Here is a 10,555-nt window from a genome sequence, read left to right as displayed (position 1 = left end):
ATGCTTTAGGCAGAAATAATTATCTGGCATTCTTTAATGTGAATCCACTTGATGACCTGAGGGTTTTAAAAATTTAGTATAAAGGATATTAAAAACAAATGACTTCTTTTTCTTTCTTTTTTTCTTTTTTTTATTTTCTGGGGACAGAGTCTCACTCTTGTTGCCCAGGCTGGAGTGCAATGGCGCGATCTCGGCTCCCCAAAACCTCTGCGTCCCGGGTTCAAGCCATTCTCCTGCCTCAGCCTCCTGAGTAGCTGGGATTACAGGCACCTGCCACCATGCCTGGCTAATTTCGTATTTTTAGTAGAGACAGGGTTTCTCCATGTTGGTCAGGCTAGTCTCGAATGCCTGACCTCAGGTGATCCACCCACCTTGGCCTCCCAAAGTGCTAGGATTACAGGCATGAGCCACTGTGCCTGGCCTAAAAACAAATTATTTCTGTTCTTGAAATTGGTGCACTTACAATATGTGGTAGAGGAGGTGTGGCAGGACCCATGGACCTTGCATGACCAAGGTACAAGAGAGCAGACAGCTCAACTGTGTCACGGTGTGGCTTCCAGCACTGAGCCTAGGATCCTGCCTTCATGAGATGACGACCTGCAGGTTCACCTTTAGAACATTGCTGCCTTCAGCGTGGCCCTTTCATGCAATGTGCTGTTAATTAGAGTACTTATGGCAGAGAGAAGGACTTTTTTCCATTTTGTATAACTGTACCTACTGCTAAAGCACATTTTTTAATCTAGTTAAATTTGCTGTGAAATTTACATTTATAGTGAGAGTGAGATGGAGTGTGGTGTGGAATGTAACCTAAATCGGGAGCCTCTAACAACTAACCCCTGATTTTGATCAAAAGAATCTGACAACTACTCTACAGCCAAACTGGCTTAAAAGAAAAGCTTTTTAAAGAAATATAGGTGCCCAAGTCCCATAACCAGTAATTCTGATTTAACTGATGTAAGGTGGATCTTGGCATTAGTATTTTCCAAAAGCTGCCCAGAGAATTCTGATATGTGGCCTGGACTAACAACTTGTTTAGAAGCATTCATGACAATCATCCCCCAACAGTCCCTTGCCTAGGCAGAGGTTTCCAATGAACCCAAGAGCTTCCCACCCAGACCAGTTGGTCTAGAAATGAAATGTTTAGAAACACCTGGATACTTTAGAAAAGGAAGTTTCTACTTCCTTTCTCAGTCCATATCCTGGCCTCCCCGACAGGGACTCTGATTCAGAAGACCGAGGGATGGGCTCAGGCAACTATATTGTAGTCCAGCAGCCAGAAGTGTCTTATACAGGTGGACCAAACTTTGAGAAGCTTCAGGTGAAATCCCAGATAGTCAGATTCCTCACCCATCCACCCTGTTCAGCAATTGTAGAAATGTTCTTGAAGTAACTGGAAAGATGAGGCAAATAGTATTCTTTAGGCGCAAGCATCAGAACTTCTTAACAGGAAAATGCTGTGTCAGGCATAACTAATCTGCTTGCCCTTGTAAATGCAACTCTTGAACGAGTATGTACTCTGAGTTATTTACTGGTGAAATCTGTCACAAAGCAGTTGGGAGATTACAAAGAACAGAAGAGGGTATCCTGGTAGCAGCATCATGTGTTTATTGAGCACCCATTGTGTGTCTAAAACTGAAATGACTGCTGGGGCTTATGAAAATGAATGAGATTCAGGTCCTGCTGTCATGCACACAAAAATAAGTCTAATTGGGGAGGTTAGACTTATTTTTGCCCAGGTAGCTAGAATGTGATGTAATAAATGTGGTCATTGCAGTAGAAAGGAAGTGCTATGGGAACAAGAGGAGGAAACGGTTCATCTACCTTAGGGTGGGAGGTGGAAGGTAGAGGTGGGGTGCTGGGAAGCGTCCCAGGGGAGGCAGCATCTGAGTTAGATTCCCCAGGGAGCAGATTTCTCACTGTCCCCTTTCCAGTGGGATAGGAGAAGACTGGCACTCTGGGCAAGACAGAAGGATGACAAGAGCTGAGGTTTGGAGGAATGGGCATGTGTGACCAGTGCAGTGCAGGTGAATGGTATGGAAGGCAAAGATTGGTAGAGAACACGGGAAAGGTAGTGTAGTGCCAGATGGAAATGGGCTTTGGATGTCATGATAAGAAGTTTTGATTTTTTCTTTAGGTGAAGTCATCATAGATATTTATACAGGGGTGTGACATGATTTCAGGATATAATTCTGTAACAAAGGGGGCGAGTAGACTGGAGGGAAAGAGAAACTGGGGGCAGGAAAACCAATTAGGAAGTGATTGCAATTGTCCAGAAAAAGGATGCGGTACCACCACAAACGTCCTCTTCCTAAAATAATGTATTCCTCAACCTGCTTAGTTTTATTCCTCCTATTTCTGCAGCTAGAAAAATCACTTAGCCCTCCTGTGACTCAGAATTTCTCCCTATTAATAGAAAATGACAGAATACTTATCTTACCTCACACAGGGAGATACTGAGAGATGCTTGCAATCATAGCCAGGAAAGAGGGGAAAATGTTATTCCAAATGCCAGTGGCAGTAATTAATCTGGGGTAGTGAGGAAAGGGACATTGCCTTTCCCCCTAACAGTTCATTATAAAAATTTCAAACCTACAGAAAAGTTGAAAATTGAGTAGGAGCATCAGAAATACTCTTTGGAGGGAAGCTTCTGCAGAAATTCCAAGTACTCACCACCCAGGAAGTGGCATTTCCAATACAAGGGCCCATAGCCTTCAGGATGAGAATGCCATTGCAGCCTATTTGGTTACAAACAGTGTTCTATAATATGAGATTTTGTAAAGAAAGGCCCATTTTCCCATTGTTTTTCATTACAAACAAAATTGTAAGGAATGATGCTCTTATTATTCCTATTGCTGAAATGGGGCTGGGGAGGGCCATATTTGACAGAGTTATATAGTCATCTACATGATTTCAGGTTGTGTTTTGCCCTTTGGGGTTTGGAGTCTGCCCTTGTAGCAAGAGGCACGTTGTCATACCTTTTCCATCTGCTGCTGGGCCCCTTCCCACACTAGGTCTCCATTTCAGCACCCTGGACCACATCAGAATTCTTTGTTTTTGGAAAAGCGTCATTGACTTCTATCGCAGGGTGTGTGACAAACGTAAACTGCTTTAAGTTTTGCCAAAATGACTATGTCTTCTACCTTTAAAAAAAAATCTGTGCTCTCTATATTTGCTGAGTTGGTATAAGATATTCTGAGGGATAAAAATATAAATCATGTAGAGACACTGCCCTCAAGAAGCTAACAGATAGAACTGATCTAATGAAGTTGTGAGGGTAGCATTCAGTGCTTTTTTAGAACAGTATCAACTTTCAAGATTCAAAAGGTTGGTGGTGTTCAATGACTGATGGAGTCCTTCCAACTGGAATGGGGTGATTTGAACTTACAATGAGGAAACCTAAAGTACTTCATTTTATATATGAAAATCAAATGGTTATTGATTGATATAATAAGGAGACATATCAGGAATACATAAGGAGAAGATAATATATGCTCCTTTCTAAAGTACATTTACGTAAGTAATGAATGATTAGCTCTTTCAAATGGAAATGTTTTCTCTAGTACAGTAAATTATTCTGATTCATTTGTTCACTCTTAGCATGCATTTCTTGGAAAACTTACTGGCAAAATTTGTCACAAAGCAATTAGGAGATTACAAAGTACAGAAGAATAGCCTTTAAATCCTTACACAAATTAGTTCTTATTTTAAGGACAGTTTAAATCGGACAACATCACAGCCTGTTTTGCATGCACTCTTTCATTTACTTGTTAGATTCCTTTACTGCAAAGAGCTCAAGGAAAACAACTAGAAACAAACCATGGCTATGCAGACAAGAAAGAGTCAGTTATAAAGGGAAATGAATGAAGATTTATTCATTTATTAATAAAGTAATGTGGGCAGCCATTTGATAATTCTAATTTCTGATTTAGTCTTTAAAGGTGATTTATTTGCATATATTTTTAAAAGTCTGTGCTGTTGCCAAGTGACTTGGAACTACACAGCATAGTTTACTCACAAATTAGGTGAAAGCCTCTTTTAAAATGTCTGCACATATTACACTGTTTTTTTTTTCTCTTAAAAAACAAACCATTGTTGATTTTTGGACAGGTGACATTTGTGCATGGAACAAGATATAAAAGGAAAGATATGGCATAGAGTAAGTCAGCCTCTCCTGGCCACCCACTTCCTCTCCCTGGCACCAACCACTTTTGACTAGCATTTTGTGTATCTTCTCAGCAGGAGTCTATGCATGTACAAGGATTTGCATTTATTATTGGTGTCATTGGTATGCAATTGTAGCCAATTCATTTTTAATGACTACATATTATTCCATTGCGTGGACATAGCATAATTTATTTAGTGAGCCATCATATCGATAGATATTGAGGTTGTTCATAATCTTTTTGCTACTGCAAGCAAAGACTGCAATGATCATGTTTTATACATTCATCCACCTTGTGTGTGAATATATCTGTAGGGTAAATTCTTAAATATGGAATTGTTTGGTCAGAGTATATGAGTTTGTTATTTTGATCATTATTGCCCAAATGCCCCCTTCAGAGATTGTACTACTCTGTATTCCCACCAGTAATGTATTTCCCCATACTTTAGCTGACACAATGTATTCTCAAACCTTTGCCACTCTAAGAGATGAATATTGGTATCTCATGGTAACTTCAATCTGCATTTCTCTTAACAGTCAATTTGAGCATGTTTTTGTATGTTTAAAGGCTGTTTGAATTTCTTTTTCTGTGAACTGTCTATTCATATCCTTTACTCATTTTTTGAGTAGATTGTTGATCCTATTTTATTTTTATACCTTATTTTGCAACCATAATGTTAAGTTCATTTTAGTCACTGAACTCAGATGCCATTTGTCAATCATTAGTCCAAATAAAAAAAAGTGGAGCCACTTAATAATCCTAATGCACAGTTTGAAACATAATTCATTGATGCCTGACTTTTCCTTCTCAACTCAGTTTTAATTTCAAATTTTAATGGGAACTGTCCTCACTCCTTAGACCCAGTCAGGGTCAAAGAGTCCTGGGTTTTACTTGTTTTATTTTAACCCCAGGAGAGATGCTTGTCTTAAGCTCTGTCTTAGCAAAAGATTGTCTATACCTACTCTCTGATAAATTTTAACTCATTAAATAGCAGCATTAATATACTCATCTAGCACCACATTCCCTGCCTTCTGCATGAGCAGAAGAGAGAGAGTGATACTATTAAATATTCAAAAGCCTTTATCCTTATGCCAACCCCTCCATAGGAAGATGCTATCTTGCCTGGGCTGGGTATAGTGGCTCACACCTGTAATCCCAGTGCTTTGGGAGGCCAAGGTGGGAGGATCACTTGACACCCAGAGTTCAAGACCAGCCTGGGCAACATAGTGAGACCCCATCTCTACAAAAATAAAACTAAAAAAATTAGCAAGGTATTGCAGACACCTGTATTCCTAGCTACTCAAGAGGCTGAAGTGGGAGGATCACTTGCGCCCAGGAGTTTGAGGTTACAGTGAGCTATTATTAGGTCACTGCACTCTAGCCTGGGAGACGAGTGAAACCCTGTCTTTTTTTTTTTTTTTTCTTTTTGAGACAGGGTCTCACTCTGTTACCCAAGTTGGAGGGCAGTGGCGAGATCTTCGATCACTGCAGCCTCTGCCTCCTAGGTTCAAGCAATTCTCCTACCTCAACCTCCCGAGTAGCTGGGGCTACAGGCATGCACCAGGCACGCCTGGCTAATTTTTTTATTTTTTATTTTTTTTTATTTTTTTATTTTTTGAGAAGGAGTCTCGCTCTGTCGCCCAGGCTGGAGTGCAGTGTCCGGATCTCAGCTCACTGCAAGCTCCGCCTCCCGGGTTCACGCCATTCTCCCGCCCCAGCCTCCTGAGTAGCTGGGACTACAGGCGCCCGCCACCTCACCCGGCTAGTTTTTTGTATTTTTTTTTAGTAGAGACAGGGTTTCACCGTGTTAGCCAGGATGGTCTCGGTCTCCTGACCTCGTGATCCGCCCGTCTCGGCCTCCCAAAGTGCTGGGATTACAGGCTTCAGCCACCGCGCCTGGCGTATTTTTTTTTTTTTTTTTTTAATAAAGACAGGGTTTCACCATGTTGGCCAGGCTGGTGTCAAAATCCTGACCTCAAGTGATCCACCTGCCTCAGCCTACCAAAGTGCTGGGATTACAGACATGAGCCACCATACCCAGCCAACCCTGTCTCTTAAAAAAGAAGAAGGAGGAAGAGGAGAAGAGAAGAGGAAGAGAAGGAAGAGGCAGAGGGGGAGGGGGAGGAGGGGGAGGAGGAGGAGGAATTATCTTATTATCTTGCCCATTAAATAAAGAAGTGGAAAAGTTCCTTGCTTCTTTCTTTCTCAGAATGGGGATAGTTTAAAGTGTCTATTTGCAATCCCCAAATATCATATTGCTTTTGGCAGCTGATATTCTTTAGCAGCTGATTAAATGATACATATTTTACATAAAACAATATCCTGAATCAAAGGGATTTTGAATATTTATTTGAACTGGCTTTATCTCAGGTATATATCTGGAATTCACTGAAAATAAAATGGGTGGTAAGGACTCAAAGATGACAAAGGATAGCAACAACAATAACAAGATGGAGATCCGGAAGTAGCTTTGCAAATACCTGTAGGTTTGATGTATACAGGAAAAGCTACCATTTCAAACTGGGCAGAAGCAACCAATCCAGAAAAATAACTTCTAGCATCCAATCATATTGTGGTGAGCTTAAACTCACAAGAAAGATGAGGTTTAGAGAACATATTCTCAACCCATACATGCTTCATTGGAGCAACTCTTGTTCATCTTAAGGGGAATTATGGAACTCCATTCTTCCTTCTTATTTAGAAGAAAATAGACTCTAGGCCACATTTATAGGCCAAATTGAAGATATAACGAGATTATTTTTTTAACTCATTGTCTTTGCCAAATTCTCTAGGACATAAACCTGAGGCAAAGATTACTTGCTAAGTCTATGTTGAGTGGTGCAATTTCAGGGCTATAAAAGGGAGGGAGAAAAAAGGTGAGGCAGGAAAGGAAGGAAGGCAAATACTAGATGGTGTATTAAGGAACTGGACATAACTTCGCAAAGAACAAAGCCGGTTGCTGGGTCCTGCACATCACCTTGAAACAATCCATCAGGTGGGGAGGGCGGTGGGAGGAGCAATGGGGGGAGAAAGAGGAATTTATCTTCTTGACCTCTAGTTCCTTGATTCAAAATTTAACTCAGTGACTTAAGGGAGCTGTTGGGTAAGCCAGATTCCACATCTCACTAAACTGCCTGGAAGAGATGGGAGAAGAGCAGCCATAAGGTATGAGGTACAGAGTCCCATCAGGTGAGACCCATGTCTGTAGCCACTGAGGTTCCTGTTGCAACAGGTGAGATGTGAGCTTCCCAAAGCCCTAGCTTCTTCCGCAGGAGGCTGAGAGAGCAGGCCCCCGGATGTCCATTCAGATAGAGGCTAAGGCTTGGGGGTCAGGTGAGGAATTTTGAGAGACACAAAAATTGTTCTAGTATCGTCATGACTTAAAATTATAAAGAATAATTTTCAAGTCTTAGGAAATCCATGAATTAATGTTTTGTGGAGATTAATATGAATGACTTTCAGTAAAAGAGTCACCGAATCATAATAGGTATGGAGGTGGAAATTCTATTATTAACAAGATTTATGACTGCTGAAATATTTTCATGATTACTCAGATCAATTTCTGGACTGACCTTACTCATGCTTAATCAGATGATGTTTATTATTAAAGTTGATTTTTAATGAGTGTTTATTAATAAAAAATGTTCTTAACCGCAAGACTTTGTTTCCAAGTGATGTATATAATAATATGTGCTAAAACACAAATCTCAACTTCTAGTTGCATATTTTACCAAAACACCTATTGCACTAGGGAAAATATGACAAATTCTAATCTTTCTGCACATTAATGTGCTGTGGTATATTCTAAGGGGGGGGCGCAGATGGTGATGGGAGTGGGAACAAAAAATCAATGAAAGAGACTCTTGATAAAACAAGCGTCATACATCTAAAAATAAAATAATAACAAATGGTTATCCTAGCATATACATCCAGATGACATTTGGAAATTTGCATAGAAGTAACAGAAGGGCTAAATGAAGCCTTCCGAAAAAGTCATAGTCTTTCAAACTTTATGTACTCTTGGATTCTAGAAACTTCAGTTATTTAAGTGAAATGACTAGAATTAGTGTCATCTCCATACATTGAGCAGGAAGTTAACTTTGAGGAACTACACATGAGCACTTGGCCCTGAGGCTGTAGTATCTTTATGTCCTTTCCACACCCTCGCCACAAAAAGCCCCAGCAAGAACAATCAGTGTTTTCCTACTTAACCTGTATTTTTATCTGAATGTACATTCTCTCTCCTCTGTCTTCCCTCTAGGCATTTGCTAGGCCCTTAGGAGGTCAGGCAGCTTGCACTGTGGCACATGAAGAATATTCACATACTTCATATCCTGCAGGAGAAAGGAGACAGCACGAGAAATTCTGTTGTCACTAATTGAAATAGTTCATCACTTTATCTTTAGAAGGTCTAATGCCAAAACTTCAAGGAGAGAATAAATAGTCCAGTCTGGGTTTGAGCCTGGAGTTGGATGTCTAAGATGACTCTGAGCGGATGTGGATTTACGTGTTAGCACCTGAAAGTGGGCACAGCCCCCACCTTGGAATGAATGTACACTTCCAGAGGACTCGTTTCCACAGGGTGGTGGAAGGAACAACAGAGACAGCTATGTGCCCACACGCTCAGCCATCTGCCATTCCAACCACACGTCTCTCCCCCCGTTTCCTGGAAATGATTCATCTATTCTTTTTCTCCTTCAAAGATAACTTTGTAGGCATTTATATATATATATATATTTTAAGTTCTAGGGTACATGTGCACAACGTGCAGGTTTGTTACATATGTATACATGTGCCATGTTGGTGTGCTGCACCCATTAACTAATCATTTATATTGGGTATATCTCCTAATGCTATCCCTCCCCCCTATCCCCACCCCACGACAGGCCCCAGTGTGTGATATGCTCCTTCCTATGTCCAAGTGTTCTCATTGTTCAATTCCCACCTATGAGTGAGAACATGCGGTGTTTGGTTTTCTGCTCTTGCGATAGTTTGCTGAGAATGATGGTCTCCAGCTTTATCCATGTCCCTACAAAGGACACGAACTCATCCTTTTTTATGGCTGCATAGTGTTCCATGGTGTATATGTGCCACATTTTCTTAATCCAGTCTGTCATTGATGGACATTTAGGTTGGTTCCAAATCTTTGCTATCGTGAATAGTGCTGCAATAAACATACGTGTGCATGTGTCTTTATAGCAGCATGATTTATAATCCTTTGGGTATATACCCAGCGATGCATTTAAGGAGGGGAAAGTCATTAAGAAAAGTGGAATCTGGATTTATTAGGATGCGACAGAGCAGATTAAACAGTCTGGAATTTCACAAAGCAAACAACACAGGGTGCGGCCTCTGGGCCTGTCTCTCTTCTGCTGGTGCATCATTTCACAGGTTATCATCCTTTATGAACAGGTCAACAAAAATGGCTACAGGCAAACATGAGCATATGAGTTGCTAAAGAGAAAGAAAGAGAGAGAACAGCAGAAGTCAGGAGGATTCTGGATTTTCCAACTGGAGCCTCTCTGCATCTTACCCACATCATAGATATTGTCTGTTGCTAAGTGATGCCAAAGATTTTACACCAATGAATGGGATCTTTGTGACTTTTTCCAATAAGCAAGCCAAAAAGCTGCCACTAAAACCATGCTTTTAAAGGGGATCCTGAACAATAGCCAGTGAAGGTGATTATGGCCATGTCCCCGTGTCCATGAGGAGGTGCTTGGTGGGTATTTTTTGAGTTGCATCAAACTGGAGTTGGATGGAACTCATTTCAAATCCTGACTCTGCTTCCAGCTTCTGGGACATAGGCAAGTTGCTAAACCTCTGGGGTTAGGGGATAAAGACACTACCTCACAGGATGGAGTGAGGACTAGAGGATAATATATGTAAAGTGCTTCATGTGGTCTTTGGAAAGGTAGATAGGCAAATATCAGGTGATTAAAAAAATACTCCTTATAATTTCACTTCAATTTGTACCGCATCTCACACCCTGAAGCTAGCAGGGTAAAGAGCTCTAAGGAGAATGAAGAGGCCTCTGGCCCATTCTAGTATGGTCTTTCCCATCAGGAGGGGAAAGGCAAATATTGCATGGGACCTGGCAATAGTATTGAATGGGACATAAGCAAAGTCTGATAGCATCTTTACCCCTACCCCTTAACAGCCACTATATCCCTTGTGGCAAGTGAAGGGCCCCAGAAGTGAGGGATCTTATTGCTAAGTAGATCAGACAGAGTTCTTAAAGATTCTAATATGTTGCCTGTATTGTCTCATCTGTAAAATGGGTTTAATATAGCACTCATATCTTGGGTTGTGAAGATGCAAGAAGATAATCTATGTAAAGGACTGAGCACAGGGTCTGTGATACATACGTGTGAGCTACTGTTTCTATTTTG

This window comes from Trachypithecus francoisi, unplaced genomic scaffold (assembly GCF_009764315.1).
Source record: "Trachypithecus francoisi isolate TF-2019V2 unplaced genomic scaffold, Tfra_2.0 Lachesis_group11, whole genome shotgun sequence".
NCBI lineage: Eukaryota > Metazoa > Chordata > Mammalia > Primates > Cercopithecidae > Trachypithecus > Trachypithecus francoisi.
The sequence above is the reverse complement of the archived record's forward strand: the minus strand, read 5'-3'. Positions refer to the sequence as shown.